We start from the raw sequence: 18,835 nt of genomic DNA, 5'->3' as shown, positions 1-18,835 counted from the left end.
ATATACAGCATTCTGGCATCTCGCTAGGTGAATTTTGCTGCCCTAAGGAATACACCTCTCTTTATATTACACCCCTCCCCATTTTCTAACTTTTCTTTTCTCGTGATGTGTGTGAATCAGTTATTATGCTTAGGTTTAACATTCACATAATCTATTTGACTGTAAACAGTGAGAAAAGGGAAACAAAACAGTTCAAAAAGAGTAGAAGGAGTAGGTTGTGTATGTTTTATTAGGATGTCTATTTTAAATATAATTGACTTTGCAGTTTTGTTATTGTGTCACCAAGTGTCGCATAGTTCTTAACATGTAAGTGCAAAACAATGAGTAATTGCTGTTTTGCTGAATAATACATCTGAGTTGCCAACGTCAAAGGGATTATTTTGTGTATTTCTAAACAGGAACGTTAACTGCAGGTTTTGACATCTAGAATCTTTTCATGAAATACTTAGAAATAGGCCAATAAAATGACACCTGTAAAAGTCAATATAAAAGTATAACCAACTTATTTTCCTTGTCCTACTTTAAACCAGAAAATTAACAATGAAAAGTCACTCAATAATGGAATTATAAAGGATCTAACACAAAAATAGTCATATAGAAAATTCTAAAACAACAAAAATGGAAATTGTATAGAGGTAAATTATATATATATATGTGTATATATATATATATATATATATATATATAGAGAGAGAGAGAGAGAGAGAGAGAGAGAGAGAAACTTCTGCAACATCCTTGCAGGATGTGAATAAATATATTCACCAATATCAGCCCCCTAGTGAAGTTACCATTAATATGCATAGTAATGAGATAAATGCATTATTTACTTTCAAAATGAATTCTTTTTCCAAAGTGGCTTTTCTTCACATCTTCCTACACACTCAATTTCTCCTACTAGTGCTCTGTGTTTATTTTTAAAATTAAAATGGTTTGCTTATTTGGAAAAATAGGAAATTCTAATTCGATTTTGTGTAGTTTGATGAAAATTAAGAAACCACTTAAATAGTAAAGATAAGTACATTTCAAGTTCACAAACATTTTTCCTATTTATAGACTACATATAAACAGTTCAAGACAGTTTAACATTGAAAATTTTTGACTTTTTAAAAATAGAGAGATGAAATTAAAGGTTTTATTTTCCAATGTGGCTAGAAAATGTATGAAAGAGATATAGATTGTATATCTAATTTTTTTCTATGAATCTACATTCCTAGAAATGGCATTGTGGATTAAGAATATTGATACTCTTTTCCCACTCTGTCTTTCTTTGACTTAACTTTTCCATAATTAGTTAGAATAAATAAAACACACTCCAATATGTTGCATTTGGATGGATGCTGGGGAAGTTGGTGAGTGAGACTGGCAACATGAGACAAGGTGTCCTTTAGAAGTTACTGAGAAAAAGGAGAGATATAATACTGGTCAATTATTTTAACACAAGTACTTGGGGCAGTTAAACAGGTCCTACAGCGATGGGGCATGTAAGGTAGTTCTTCAGCGTTTCCAGATTTTAATGGATGGTTTTGTTATCCTGTTTTTGTGTTCATTGGCATCATACCACAAGTTAACCTAGTACAGAAATCGGGGGGAAATCTCCATTTCCTTCTGGGAATTTTCAACTTAATTGTGGAATTAATTCTAAAGATAGTGAATGGAAATGTAAACTATAAAGTTATGATTGCTGTTAAGGAATATCTGCCTGCCTTCAATCAGGGCCTCGAAAGTTAGTGCACTTCCTTAGAAAGGTGATGACCTCTTTGAGGTGGGGGCATGTGGCTTTCTGCTTTTCAGGCAACTGTCAGACCACAGGGGATAGGACTTTAAAAAGTGAAGATAATCGACTTTATTAGGGGAGTATGGAATTTTGAGCCATATTTGTTCAAAGAGAAGCACATCACTGTGTTTGGTGGTTTGACTAGGTTTTAGCCGAGCTCTGGCACAACGCATTCTTGAGATCTAAAAATAGCCAGGCTTAACAGCCTCATTGCAAGGTGCTCGGCGTGGGCGGTGCACAGAGCAGACAGCCGACTCTGTGACTGGCTGTAGAAATGGCTGGGCTAGGCAGTGGCAGAGGCGAAGGCGGCTGGTCAGCTGCGGGGCAGCACGACACCTCCCGGCGCTGGTCAACAGCCGGAGTCCTCCTGCAGCTGCGGCTGCTCGCGGCCCTTTCCTGAAAGCCGGCATCTGATTGGTGTTTCCCGGGAGACCGGCGGCCAGAGCTGCTGGAGCTGCCGGTGTTGGTGCGCCGGCGCGCGCGCTCCCGAGGCTGGCGCGCGCTCCCGGCTGGTGCGCGGCGGGGTGGCCGGGGGCGCGCTGCGGCCAGAGTAGAGAGTTGAGAGGCCTCCCAAGTTTGCTAGAGCTCAAATTCCGGCGCCCGCGCTCCACCGCTTGGCGACTGCTGGGCGCGGGCGCCCGGGAACCCCGCGAGTGGGGCCGCCAGCCTCTCTCTGCCTGGCATGCTAAATTGCGTCCGCGAGTGCTGTTCTGTGTTTTTAATTTGTCCGCTCTTCGGCCCCTCACTAGTCCCCTCGGTCCTGCCTCTGCGCGAGCTCGGGTCTGTGGTTGCTTAGGAATCAATGAGTTAGACTTGTGAATGGGATTGGCGTCGAAATTTAGTCACGCCAGGGCGTCTGTTGGAGGCAGGCGTCTCGTGGTGGCCACCCCCTTCCCAGGGCCCCTTCCTCAAGCTAAAAGGCAATTTGTGATTAAGAGGCTTTCTTTTGCTGGCACTCAGTTTCTCTAGTTCTGCCCAGGCATCTTCTCTGAGTATGATCAATATCATTAATAAAGATTTTTGTGCCCCATCTCCATTTCTTTTTAACCTAGTGAAAAGTTGCTAGCCTAAAAGACCCCACCCCCTCCACCCCCCCTTTCCTGGGAGAGCAAGTTTTGTGAATCTGGAGCCGGGGTTGGTGAGCGTACTCTGCTCTGGATCCTTTGCTGAATCATCTAACACCTCTACCCCTATTGCCCATTAGGGACTCAGGGCGCATCTTCCGCCTATCAGATTTGTTGGAAATATTAATCTCTTTGTTGGGTGGATACAGTAGAACTTGTTCAGAGATTACTTTAAAAAGAGATCTAGGTCTTAAGCACTTACTAAAGCCAGTTAATAACATCATGCATGGACATTTAAACTTGTTGTAAGTTGCAGAGAGGATTAGTGGGAAGTCACGCTGTGCGCAGCTAATGATACCATCTTAACTCTAACCGGTCTAAATCCACTTCGCCCGGAGCAGGTCGGGCTCTGCGGCCCTTGAGTGAGGCTGGGTAAGGAGGAGGGTCTTGGAGCAGCAGCGCTAGGAGCTCGGAAACAGGAGGAGCCGCCCCGATGCTCCCTTTGGGTGATGGTCACTCATTCCTGGAGGCTACGGACGGTCTTGCTGCTGGGTGGGCACCAGCACCAGGACAAGTGCCCCAGTACACCAGCCTGCCACAGCTCACGAGCTGTGCTTTAGTGACACTGAAGGGTACTTACCTACATGTTAAAACAGGTTTGATTTCATTAACCAAAGGGTGGTACACCAAAGTCTGTTACAAATTCTGGTAAACTGTGTGGTGCTTTTTGCTACTGATCGGTCTGCATAACAAAGGCCGTTCTTTCACAAAAGTAGTCCAGCTCCGTATTTCACAGGTAAATATCGAAGCATATTATTAACAGCTTCCTGTCATAGGCTTGCTCAACTGGCTTCAAACTGATTACTGTTTTAAGGCAGTTTGCGACTACTTTATGACAGGGCCAATTAGAAATAATCTTGGGAAAATGCTTCGAAAATGCTACGTTATTAAAACACTCACCTAACAATATTCATTTGGTTCTGTCACTAATTAGCTGTCTGAGGGGATTCTTGTGTTGTCTGGATTTCCTTTAATAGTCACTGGCTCTGGGAAAACAAGCTATGAGGAGAATTTTAACTGCAACCTGGTTCTTGGAGTTAAGTTTTAAATTTAAACTTGGTAGGGTTAAAGTGTTTATCTTTCATATCATTAATTGCTAGTGGGAGTTTGGAAATAACTATAGATATAATCACTTTAATAATTGGTGAAAACCTATAAATGAGCCACTTCAGAAAAGGAATGGGTACAAAAAATAAATAAGTAAATAAACACTTTCTCAGAATCAGTCCACAAAAAAGGGATTCACAGATTACTACTCAGATGTTTTGTAAATCTTTGTCTTTTAGGGGAAAAAAAATCTATATACATATATATTCATATACACATATATAAATATGAGTGAAATTTACAGGAATGGAAGAATTTCTAACAAGTATTAAATTAAGAAATATTTTTACTGAATAAATCTCTCAGATATAATTAGTTTATGTATTTATCAACCTTGGTTAATGAAAAAAAACTTTCTATAATTTACTTGGAAGTAATGCCTTTAAGAAGACAATAATAGATTTAATATCATCGAAATTCAGAATCCATGGACTTACTTCCTGTCAGTGCTAGAGCTCTTGTATAGTAATAATAGAAGTGTACTTAGTCCTTATTTTTAATTCAGTGAGAATTATGAAGGTACCTGAAACTACTGCATGAATTTAACTGTCTTTGAGAGGAACTCAAATATGGATTTTAGGCCATATTTTCAGAAAGCACATAGTTTACACATAGTAGCTGCTCAATATATATTATTTTAGTGTATTAAATTATCTTTGAAATATGTGATCTACGTACAAAATTAAATTAGCATTAGCTGATGGGAATCTGAAGTTGAGGATATTGTACAGTCTGTGGAATTGCTTGAAACTGTTTAGGAGCTTAAATATGAAGTTATTACCATGACCAAGTCATGGCAAGTGAGTTGGAAAAGAATGAAAGAAAAATAATTTAATAGGTCTTTATCTTTAGAATTTCTAGTAAATGACAGACATTTGAGTGATTCTAGCAGTAAAAATTCCCAGACAGCAAAGAAATAGAAATTAATTGATGAATTTATATTTTCATTGTTTTATAAAATAACTCTTATGAAAATTTATAGGTACTTAGATTAACATAAAAATTAGAAAGTTTAGCTGTCCTCAAATAAAGTTAGAAATTGCTGAATAGCTTAGATTTTCACGCTGAAGACTCACACTCAATCATAGTCTAAAATCTGAGTTTGCAGATATGACATGGGATTCCAGTGTTTCAAACAGCACAGTACAAATACTGCATATATTTCTGCCAAATTTGTCTCAGATGGGTTGCTGCTAAGGAAGAATCCATAGCATGACTGAGTTAACAGAAAGTATGTTACCTTTCTAATAGATAATTCCTCCATTTGCATGCTGTGCTCACTGACAAGAGAGAGGACTTGAATTTTTGTCATTTTTCTGGACTTTAGCCTTAAGGTCTATATTGTCAATTCAACATATATGAAGTGAACAATATTTTGTGTTAACCAATTATTTTTATTAAGACAAAATTATTTTCTTAGCCAATGGAAATAAAAAATTGGCTTTATTTAACTAGCTCTATTTTATTATAGATTTTCTAATTCAATTTTTATTTTTCAAATTGCATTTTATATTATAAAGAGCACTGTATAAAACGAAGTTTGAAAAGGGAAAATATTTATGCTTTTATCATTTTAAGTGATCAAATATTGCAGTGCTAGATTTTCAAATATCATGTGCATCAATACATTATTAACTTAATCTAATGCTCAGAGTCATTACCACATTCATGGATGTCTTTCTGATATCTCTCCAGTCCACTGGATTTTGAAGTGTGATTATGTAAATTTTCTAGTGATAAATAAATGACTATAATTGTACTTGAAATACCACTCAAATTCTTAAGACCATGGCATCTAAATAATATATTATGCATTCTTTAATTATTTATCAAGACTAATTCAAAATAACTGTAGGGTAAAGCATACATTTATTTTTAAATAGCCATTCCCTTTCCCAATTTTTCCTGTACCAGGTTAAAAAATATTCCAGATGGTGAAAATATGGAAAGATGTGAAAAAGGTTGATGAGTAGAGTGGATAAGCAGCAAGTTTAGCCTTCAAGGAAACATCTCTGGCTTGCCCAATAATAAATGTAATAAATACTATTGCTTTGATGTAATTTTTATGGCATGTGATCTTAATGTCAATTTAGTAAGGGTATTTTGGTGACAGAGAAAACCATGTTTAAATGTTAAACATTAGTGTAGAAAATTCCTCACCATTATTTGACAAGGAAAAAAGGAAAGTTAGCAAACAAAAATATTTCACCATGTTTTTCTAAAAGTTAGTTTATAACCTTAGTAGGGAAATTGTAATCTTGAATTATAAAATTTGAGTAAGGGTTGTATAATCAAGTGGTGCTAAATTTAAAGAATGACTTTTCTTCATTATAGCTATAGAAAAATCACAATAATTGAAACATGCCTTTTCATTGTTTAACATTGCAAGGCTGTATTCAGAACTCTTGTTGCACTGTGCCTTTAAAGGAGGCGCGTATGTATTTTACCTACATAAATTCTAATTGCAGAATCCACTCTAATCAGCATGTAGAAATCATCTGAAGCCTCATAAGTTCATGAGATACACACTTTTCTTTTTATTCTGCAGACCACACCTTATCTGGTTGCTAATGAAATACAGGAGATTGATTGCAGAAAATGTTCAAGGGAATATTTGCTGTACCACATATAGTAAGCTCCATTTGGTGCATTAGCATTTAGCCATTTTATGCAAATTTAGAGAAAATGACTCATGTATATGATTTAATATGCATCAGCGATAACTCATACCACCCTTATAAGAAAAAAGAAATTAAAAATTCATTAGAAAACTAGACTACTGTCACTACATGGTTAAAACATTATTAAAGCATATTTCAATGTTTTGCTTACACTAGTGTTCTCATCATGGTGCCACCATTTCATGACAAAGGCCGTAGAGGAGAAAACATTCAACTTAAAATGTCTGCTGGCACACATCGCTGGATTTGTGTGTCACTAAACAATGAGCGAGCATAGCCTTGAATACCAACTATTTAATTAGCACTTTTGGAAGCCATGCATAGAAAATAGCTCATTTACATGCATCTGCTTAGCGATTAGTCCCATAAAAAGCTACCATTTTTTTGTTGTTGTTTAACATAGCAAGCATTTTACCATTCGACCATGAGAAAAATCAAAACATATGTTATTATTTTCAAGTTCTTAAATTTGGAGATATAATTAATACAGCAAAAGTCTTCATATTCCTCTTCAAGGTATATTTAAATTATTTCATTTAACTTTAAGTGTACCATAAAAGGCTGGATACAAGTAATAATTAAGAACTTCAAAGGGCAACGGAAACCCTCTAACAGTCCTTGGTTTAATTAAAGGCTATTATTAGATCGCTCTCAAATATACAGTTACATTTAATGACAAGTGATGACTAGTAAAAGCAGTATTTGAAAGTTATGAGTATCTTATTCTAAATACAATTGATAGTCTCTAGAAAGTACTGCTACCATTCCATTTTGAAAATAAATGACATGTATTCCTTGAAAAATCAAATTGATAACATTTAAAAACCTGTTAGTTTAAGAAGCTTTGCTTTTCATTAATTCTCTAGTCTACACATACCTGTCATGATCACAAATTAATTATATGCTACTTAAAAAGAGTTTCTGCCAATTTAAATGTCTTCGAAGGGTATATTTTTCTAACACAGTGGCATATTTATGAAGCCATGTATACAAATGTGTATGGATGCATTAACAATAAAAGTGGGCTTCACTAGTACATTTTGAAATATAATGTTCATTTTTGGAATGCGAATTGATATTTAATATGACAGTAATAAATTATTTTTTTGAAGTTTATATTATCTACCACTTTTGTGTGAGTAGATAATTGGTCAAAAAAAAGGTGATTCTAAATACATTTTAGAATGTGTATGTATCATATAGAAAACAGAAATTGGCCACTTATGTAAAATTTGCTGTTTATTATAAATAATTATACTCATAGGACTGTTTTCCTTTATATGTATTTCTTTATACAGGGAATTTATTTGGAATTTGCATAGATAAAATTCAGGGCAAATGAGTGAGCAGAGTATATATGTATTCTCAGGTGAAGTTGAATAAATATTTTAAAATTTCATTTAGAACATTTTACTAATTCTGTTTCTTAGTTATCTTTAGTAATTGGCTTATAAAGCATCTGTAATAAAAAGTACCTGTGTATTACATTTTATTTATAAGTAATACATTATTTTGAAAATGTGATACTATTTCCTTTGTTTACTGTGGGCTAGTGAATAGCATGGGATGTTTGGTCTTTGATTGTGTGGATTAAATATATAGATATGAATCTATATCTGTAGCTTATCTATCTATCTATCTATCTATCTATCTATCTATCTATCTATCTATCTATCATCTATCTATCTATTATCATCTATCTATCATCTACCTACCTATCTATATGTCGGTCTGCCTGTCTGCCTGTCTGTCTGTCTGTCTATCCATCCATCCATCCATCTAGTCAAATAATGTAGTATATGTACGTAGTCCACTGTGTAAGGAAAGTGTGCTCCTGATGTGCCTTTTGTTATGACATGTTCTTTCATTTGAAAATTTTTTTATTTCAATTTTTTATTTTATACTCCTTAAAACCAGTATTATTTTTTATTTGTTTATTATGCCTACCCCATCTTCCCTTGCACAGACATTCAGAATGTAAGTTTTGTAGAGTAGGGAACTTACCTGCCTTGTTCACTGCTGAACATAGTTCACCTAGAACAGTGTTAAACACATAGTAGATACTCAATGATTATTTGTTGGTGAAAGAATGAATAAATTTAAATATGAGATTGATCTTTCTGAGATAGATTTTTCCCTGTTGATCTAAGGGATTGATTCACATAATAGACTGGTTTCTCCAACATGGGAGCCCTATTGAAGCTGCCCAGGTATGTTGAGGAGATTTCTTCCTAGAGAGAGTAAATAGAGTAAGACTATTGTTTGGTTGGGGGGTGAGTGATGACTGCAAGCAACTTCTAAGCTAGATTTCAAAGTCCATTTTTAGGAGGACTGTATATGTATTTGAGATCCTATATTTGATATAGGAAACAGTCATTGGTTCATGGAACAGGGCCAAGTTAACTGGACACATGGGAACTGAATCATAGAACATAGTGTTATTATCGGCAAATTCCAAGCAAAAATATTTTGCAAGTAATTTTAATATTTTTATTTTACTATGATTAAAATATCCAATTCATAACAGCATTATCTTGTAAATGACCTGAAATTCTTACAATTTTAACTAATGATAGAAAAAATAAATGTGAGTCAAAGTCTTCTTAGGGCCTAACCTTTTTTTTCTTGATTAAATCAGGACCATTTTTGAAAGCTCTATTAGTTTCCTTAGAATATAAGGGAATTATGAGTAAAAATACAGTTTATGTTACTAAAAAGTACTCCTTTGACTTAAAAATTAACCTCTCAAAGTGTCTAACCTGCAATCCAATAATTGCATGAGAATTTAAGTCACCGATCATATTTCTGAGTAGAAATTAGAAATTGTTTATACTATTTGGTATAAACAGTAAAAATTTGTCTTTTTACATTTTCACACAACATGGGTCAAAATAACAAATATAAGATGGAAAAGTCAAATCAATGAAATATATGTTGGGCTCTTATTATGTTCCCACTAATAAGGTTCTAAAGATTTTAGAAAATTACCAGAGTAGGTTGTCTAGTTCATGAGCAACGAGCAAATGTATTCACAAGACCAGGTAGCAAAGTGAGTCATCAAAAAATGCAGCCCTTTCTTATTTGTGTGCCATCGAGAAAGAACATTGTTATTTTAGAACTTGGGTTAAGCATTTGATTAACCCTATTAACTCTTTCAGATTTTTAAGTTACTATTTTAGTCTAAGGTACTATTTTTGGAAGCTGCAGTAGATTTTGTATTGATGCAAAAAGGCAACAAATGATACCTTGGGAGATATAATAGCTTTCTAAGTCATCTACCTGAATATCTTGACTGACTCCTGAATCTGGTAAAATCTGGATCCAAACTAATATTTTCAACAGACCCTATCATAAAGCAAAGTAGAACATTCAAATTATGTTTTTTATCTGGGTCACTTTTATGCTTTTGACTTTTAATTGAAAAGAAGTCTCCACTATATTAGTAGCCATATTATTTACTACATTAAAGATAGAGCTAAATATAGGAAATCAATTAAATATGTATGGGCCAATAGAAAATCTATTAGCCAGCAATACCTTATAAAGTATTGTTTATTGAATACCTTATAAGAATATACAGAGCTAGGGGCTATTTATATGTTTGGCAGTGGAAGCTTGGGAGATGTAGAGATGGGAAGCTTTGGGAGAGAACTTAGAAAAAGCATAGGAAATGATGCTAAAAAAAAAGTGTAAGAAATGGTGCTACCTTCAAGGACCCTAAGATCTGATTGAGAAGATTAGATTAGTAACTATAAAAATTCATGAGTAATGTAAGATAATATTGAATTGTGGGATATTTATTAATAATATTATAGGAATATTCAGTAAAGATAAATCAGTATGAACAGCCAATGAAGGATTAGTAGAGAAAGTTATATTTGCAACTTTGACTTTGAGCTTTGAAAGAGTTGTGGAATTAAGACATAGAAAGGAGAGCATTCTGAGCTGGAAAAACAAAATAATCATTGGTGACCTGGAAGCATGAATGAACAGAGCATGTTTTTGAGAGAGAGAGAGGAGAAGACCTTCATATTCGGCGATGGTGATTAATATCCGTGGATAGGTGGGATAAGGCTAGATTATATTCTTAAAAACTGGCCATTAGAGATAGACATAATGATGTAAATTATGGGTAGTTACTCTGAGTTTCTTCTTTGATATATTCAATAAATATATATTGAACATCTACTATGTGCAAAGTACTGTGCCAAGCACTGGGAGAACAGTGGTGAATCAAATCCAGTTTTTGCCCAACCTCATGAAATTGTATTCTAGTAGGAAAGCTGGACTTTAAACAATTAATTGCACAATTGACTATTGAATTGTGATTAGTTCTGCAAAGGGAAGTACAGGGTATCACGAGAGAGTATAACTGGTCTGGGACAGGGAGCGGTGTTAGGGAAGCTTGGTTTTAAGAAGTAATGTTTGAGTTGAACTAGAGGAGGAGTAGAGATGACTGAGCAAGGGGGAAGGGACATAGACAGAACTTTATAGTCAGAGTTGGTCTTATCAATTTTACTTTCAATTGTGGAATCTACATTTTTATGAGGAGATAGTCAATAAACAAGTAAATAAAATATCAGCTAGCTACTAGTGCTATGATAAACAAAACAGGGTAATGGGGCCTACTTTAGGTGGTCGGGCAAGGTTTACTTGAGGAAGTGATGTTTAAAATGACACCTTAATACATAAAAACATAATACTTAGACTATTTAAGTCTATAAAAAGGTACATAGACTTCTCTGTCCATTTATGTAAGATTAATGAATCTACTTTGGTTTAATAGCAACAAAATCCTTGGCTTGATCTCTTTTGATTCTCTGTTCAGGACCACAAAAAGAGAGGGGTAGAGAGCAAAAACACTGTATATGAATATGACTCCTCAACTGCATGCTTCACTTCCATAATTATGTATCTAAATTCAAAAAAAGCTAAAAGAAATAGTTTCCTTTCCTGAATATTTTGCCTATGAACTTCAGAGTTCATTTTTAAAAAGGGCTGTTAAAAATCAACATGATATTTTGGTGAAGATTCTTGAGCTGCTTAGTGGTAAAATCGTTTAATCAAACCATGCTAACAATAACATCAGTTATGTGTATAGAAATTTATATTTGCGAATGCAGTCACATGTATTGACTGGGGAATAGAGTTATTCAACAATAGCGATTGGAGCTGGGGCTAAGAAATTTTAGGTTGACCATTAGGACAGTAGTAAAAATGTGAGGGTTTGAGTCATTTCAATTCATTGTTCTAATTTCTTATTATAATTATAATTTCTTTTTAGAGATTGACTAGGATAATTCTTTTCCACATCTAATGTTTCTATTTCAATGCATTATAACATTTTTATCATGTTAAAGTTTTTAAGTAAAATTTTTCTTTTCAAGACATTTCTTAATAGTTTTGAGAAATATTGGTGTTTTCAAATCATATGTGCTGAATGTAATTTTGGGAATTAACGTTCAGACTTGAGTGTATTATTTAACAATTTTTATTAATCAATTTTTATTTTTTATTATTTTTTTATCAATTTTTAAAAATAGGCACACATGCACATGTTTTAAAAGTTGCACAGAGATATACGGTAAAAAGTAGGCTCCTGGGCCCCTGAGTTTCACTCCCCAGAGGCAACTAGCAGTTTCTTAAGGTTTGGAAACTATTTTAAAATTAAAATTGAAATTACTTTGCTTATATGAAAGTACCTCAAATTATAATTATATTGGACTTGGGTATATTTTTCTACTATTTCACAATTTGCTCTAATGTACAATGTCAAATGTATGCAAACACTGGATTTAAACATAAATCATTAAGTATCTCAAAATTGTTAGGGTTTTCTTTGGTGAAAGTTAGGCTTCAGTGAATTCATACTATTTATTCTTTTTGAAATTCATATTTCAGAGACTTAAAGGAAAGTCATGGGCACTGTCCCTCCAAAAATCATATATTTATGCCTCGAGGGATTTCATGAAGATTGTTGTGAACACAGGGAGTTTGTACAATTATGATTGAGTTTATAAACTCTTTCTCTCACAACCCCATGTAGCTGACCAACTTTCCAAATGCCAAGTGCTCACTTCAAATTAGCTAATTTCTAAATTTTAACTTATACCATCATCAGTACCCTCCTTGTTAACTTGCAATCACTTGTGAATCAGATAAAAATGTCAGGACAGAGTGTTCTCATGGAATCAGAAGAAGATGCTACTGGATCCCTAACCTCTGTGGCCTCTTGCAACCACAAGAAGAGCTGCAGCAGTGGCCTAATGTCTGTCAGTTCTTCCATTTGTAGACACATTACACATCGATGTGTCTACTCTGCTGAAATCCCCTTAAATCTTAGTCTGTCCTTCTATCAGAGTTTTAAGTTAAATTCAGACATTCTGTGAAGCTGCCAAGTTCTCTCTAGTTCCGAGGCTAGTTCTTCAGTTCAGATAATCTGTTTTGGAGCAACTAGGGCTGCCAAAGGGAGATTTCAAAGCAATGCTACCACGAAGCTTCCCCTGGAAGGTGGAGATGGAGCATTACGCAGTTCGGTGAGTAAATAAATGTCTCTGGTTTTTTAAATAGCATATTATAAAGAAAACTTTGAAATCAAATATATCGTTAACCAGTGCCTAAACTGGGGAACATACCGAAAATGTGAACAAATATATCTTTCTCACCCATTACAATTACTCTGAACTGACAAAGAAAAGAAAGGTAAGAAGAAATCTTATTGTATAAGACACTGTGGTGGATGCATTACATATATAGTCTCATTTAGTTCTCCACAACACTCAATGTTAGCTTCATTGTTCGGAGCCAGAAACTGAGAATTGGGGAGGTTACTTAAAGAAAGTAAAGAAAGGAAGAGACAAATGGAGGAATGTATAGATATCATAGAATCAGGATCAGGATAGGTTTATATTTAAACAAACAAAAACTGATTAGGGAGTATTATGATTTATTTGTCTATCTCAATAGCTAAGAAAAGCCTAAAGTCAGTGAAATCTTAGCATTCTGAATTCATCAATTATCAAAATATCTCGTCATTTAAGGGAAAAAAATCCCTAATGTCTGCAAAATTAATTAAATATTTTATTTTTATTTTCAATTGCTACCGTATCATGTAGGTATCATTTATGAACACACACTTGCTTCAAATTTTTCATATTTAGAAATTTATAGTGGTTTCAGTAGTTGAATTTCTTAAAAATATCTAATTTTATTTGTGAAAAAAATTTTCCAGCTTTATTGAGATACAATTGACAAATAAAAATTGTACATATTTAATGTGTACAACATTGATGGTTTGATATACATATACACAGTGAAATAATTATTACAGTCAAGTTAATTGACACATCCATAACCTCACATAGTTACCTTTTGTGTGTGTGTGTGTGCACACGTGCATGCAGTGAGTACTCTTAAGTTCTACACTCTTAGCAAACTTCAAGTATACAACATAGTGTTGTTAACTTTAGTAACTATGCAGTACATTAGATTCTCAGAACTTATTCATCTTATAACTAAAAGTTAGTACTTTTGACCAATATCTCCCAATTTCCCCCACTCTCAAGCCCCTGGCAACCACTATTCTACTCTCTGGTTCTATGAGTTTGATATTTTAAAACTCCATATATAAATGAGGTTATATAACATTTGTCTTTCTGTAGTTGGCTTATTTCACTTGCATAATATCCTCAAGGTTCATCCATGTTGTTACAATTGTCAGGATTTCCTTCTTTTATTTTTATGCTGAATAATATTCCATTGAATATACATACCACAGTTTCTTTATCCATTCATTTGTCAAGAGATAATTAGGTTGTTTCTATATCATAGCTGTTGTGAATAATGCTGAAATGAACATGAGAGCACAGATATCTCTTTGAGATCCTGATTTCCCTTCCTTTGAATATATACCGAGAGGTTTGATTGCTGGATTATATGGTAGTTATATTTTTAAACTTTTGAAGAAACTCCATATTGTTTTCTATAATATTTGTACCAATTCACATTTCCACCAGCAGTGTACAAGTGTTCCAATTTCTCCACACCCTCACCAACACTTGTTATTTCTTGTCTTTTTTTATAATAGTCATCCTAAGAGGTAAGAGGTGATATCTCCTTGTGGTTTTGATTTGCATTTCCCTGATGATTGGTACTATTGAGCACCTTTTCATGTACTTGTTGGTCATTTGTATATCTTTGAAAAATGTCTATCCAGGTCCTTTGCCCATTTTTTAATTGAGTCGTTAGTTTTTTGCTGCTGAGTTGTACGAATTCCTTATATAGTTTGAATGTTAACCTCTTACCAGATATAGGGTTTATGAATATTTTCTCCGATTCCATATGTTGCCTTTCTTTTAGTTTGCTTTTTAGTTTGATATAGTCCCACTTGTTTATTTTTACATTTACTTTCTTGTATTTATTTTTTATCTTTAATTTCATGGAAGGAAAATATGCATTGGAATTATATTTACTATATATGATATGATGACTGTACAAACATATTAACTCTAATATTAAATAAGTGACAATTTTGCTTTGCCTTATGTCTAAGTGTGTGATGAGAGGTGTCTTTTATGATCAAAAGAAAGTTAAATTAACATAATTCACATTTGGCACTTAAACTTTGCTTCAATCAAAGGTATACTATCATTTTTTTCCCTTTAAGTCTCTGAATTTAAATCGTGGATGAATTTGTGGTTCTGCGTGTTCTGCAAGATCGAGTGGGCTATGTTGCTGCAGTTCTACATGGCCTAAATGCACAGAAGGCAAGTTGACATTGGGGACGTTCTTGTAACATGTATGTTAGTAACAGATCCTCTTCATTCTGAGCCTTCTACCTTAACAGTTTTTTTCTTCCCACACTCTTATTCCTTCATGAGGATATCTAATTCTTTCTTGTTTTCTCTGATTTCACCCTATTAATTTTTGCTCTGGGGACAGGATTGGAAGAAACTAATTTCTGAGGTGAAAATGATTGATATGGTTTAACATCTTATTTCTTAAAACACAGTGTAGGTCAAAGGAATGAAATTGTTTTATTGAACAAACATTCACTAACCGTTCTGTGAGAATTAAATGCTGACTCAATAATTCATTAGATAGGTTTTTAATTGTGGAATTTCAGATAATCAGTAGAGAAAATCTGGGAAAGAAATTGATCTTTTTATCTCTGTAATCTTTTCATAAAATAAAATCTTATTTGTATGGCTAGCCCCATTTGTTACTTCTATGATAATGAGCCAAGACAAGTCAAGCACAAAATCTTACGGTCAGTCTGGTTCCCTGTGGAGCAGTGATGATAGAGCCAATGATAAGATTCAATTAGACCCTCACAACAGGGGTTTTATCTAGTCATACTACAAGTAGAAATGTTTGTATCTAAGTTTAAATAAAGTTTAAAATGAACCCCTCACAACAGGGGTTTTTTGTATTCATACTACAAATAGAAATGTTTATATGTAAGTTTAAATAAAGTTTTACAGAGATTTTTCTAATTCTTGAATTTTTACTATTGTTATAATTGAAATGTAAGTTTTTAAAATGAATAATGTCACAAAAATTTTATATCTAGTATTTTCATATGTTAAAAGTTTATTTTTTGACTTTTGGAATATTCTGGTATGATTCCAATTTTAAAATGTCTTATCCATAAAATATTATTTCTTTCAGTTTTTTAAAAACACACATCTTCTTAGAGAAGCCCTTCTTCATATGAATGATCATGAATTTTATTTATTCTTTGCAACAGTGCTATAGAGGTATCAATACATTTTAAGGATATCATAAGTTGTTTTTTATTTTAGTTATTTAACCCTGTTTAATGTGTGACTATATTGAAATGTGAAATACATTGTCATTTTAACTACTGAATAATAACACTATCAGGAATCTCTAAAAACCCCTTCTCAGTATATAAAAGAATTAAATGCTTATATTTCACGATACCCATTTTAATTGAATTTTTACCTAGCTTTTTAGAACATATGGTAGAATCACTAAGAAAATTTATATAAACAGTGAAAGTGACAAAGAAGAAAAAGTAATAACAAGAGTATATTGATTTTAATTGGGAAATTTCAAATTTCAATTTTAATTAAAATCATTTTTAAGTTTCTCAAATCTCATACAATAAATTGACTGATAGGGAATTTGCTCTGAAACTTATTATTATATAATAATTCCAATTGTCAATTTAATTCCTCAACTGATAATTTCTCAAATAAATCTTTGAAGAAATAGTACAACTTTTTGATTAAAGGTAAATACAGACAGGCCTATAACAGTAATTCTCAACCAATACTATAGTGACGGTAGAATTATCAGATCAAAAAAATACACAACTCAATTATCACTACTTATTTAAATAGCTAAGTTATATTCTATGCAATAGTTTGTTGATACTGTGACATTTATAACTCTTAGGCAACTAGATCGACCCAATTTATGGGTCCCAGGACAAACTCTATACATTGTTAAGAATTCGACCTTCTTCATAAAATTGTTTAAATTCAATAAAGCATTTATTTGTTTTGTAACCTCACTTTGTGTTCAAGAGATGTAGTTCTGGAACTATTTTTTGCTGTATTAATGCTTGACAACTTACTATTTAATAAAAATTGAATCGTAGATATTTTCCTCTCTTTCCCCAGCTACTCTGAGGAATTATGGAGAAGGAAAATAAAAACAGAAACTTGTTGCTATGGAAAAGATTATAGGCCTTTTAGTTTTCTATCAAACAGCTATAAATTTAGAGAATTCAAAAAGAATTAATGCAAAATCAAAGATGAAATGAAAACTCTTTTTTTTTTGGCTAGGGAATTTAGTTTAGTATCTATAATCTGCCCTTACTACATCTAAAATCAGAAATGAGTCAATTTGTAGCTTAGCTATATACAAATTCCTTTAGAGGCATCATATAATTGTTGGTCTGAAATAAGCATTACATTTATTACCTAAATGCTCTTAATCACTATAATAGATTTACTATCATGTAAGGAAGACTTTTTTTAGTAATTCACAAGAGAGTTTATCATTTCAAAATATTTTTGCAATTTATTATTGGTCATCCTTTCCTACACAATTATTAGTACTAATCACATTTTACAGATTAGGAAATAATTTGGATATATACTAAAGTCTAAATAAAGTAGAATAGTTATGAGGATATTTTATAAAGATGGGATTTAGGAACTAGTTTACAAAGATGGGATTTGGGCATGTCCTTGGACTTGAATGAAATGCTGAGCTCTGTGTCAATAAAATGCGAACAGCTAGTAATCCATGGCATGCAACGGTATCACAGTCCAATTATCACCTATAATTTATGGTGATGAAATACCTTTGGAAAGAAGTACCTTGGGAGCCTAAGTGTTACCGCATTTGACCATTATGACTGTGTTAATGACTAAAAGAAGTTTGGTGTGGAATGGATTCTTCTGAATGAACTGGAACTTTTACAGAAGAAAATTGAGCACAGATTTTCAACTTTTAGTTGAATACATGGTCAGAGAACCTGAGACTTTCTATAGTAGCTTTAAAATAATCTCTTTTTTCTTGTAGCAACAGTACCATCATTATTGGAAATTAAACACAAAATTTAATTGTGAACATTAAAAAATTATAACATAAGTCGAATTCACAATGGCAAATCATGAAATTTGGGGCATTGACTGGAAGATACAGGACTCTCAGGCTTAGAGTGGAGGCACTGTCAGTAACAGCAGCTTGCATGTGAGAAGACTAGTCTTTCTCTGCTTGCAACTCTATTAGTTTGCTAAGGTTGTCATAACAAAGTACCACAGATTGCGTGGCTTTAACAACAAAAATGTATTTTCTTAGCATTCTGGAGGCTAGAGTCCAAGATCAAGGCTTCAGCAAGGTTTTACTTATTTTTTTTTCCTAAGGCCATTCTCTTTGCCTTGTAAATGGCCATCTTCCCCCTGTGACTTCACGTGTTTTTTCCTCTGTGCATGTCTGTGTCCTAATCTCTTCAATGCCAGTTGATTTTGCTTCCCAAGGAAGGAATGTTTTCATCTGGGGAGCCACATGGTTCCATTGAATTAGAATTTCACTTGGATATTTTGGCTTCTCATTCCACTGAACTGCTAGAATGATTAATCTCAAATTACCAAAGGGTACAATTACTTTTT

Source organism: Pteropus medius, unplaced genomic scaffold (genome assembly GCF_902729225.1).
Source record: "Pteropus medius unplaced genomic scaffold, Ma_sr-lr_union100, whole genome shotgun sequence".
Taxonomy (NCBI): Eukaryota; Metazoa; Chordata; class Mammalia; order Chiroptera; family Pteropodidae; genus Pteropus; species Pteropus medius.
The sequence above is the reverse complement of the archived record's forward strand: the minus strand, read 5'-3'. Positions refer to the sequence as shown.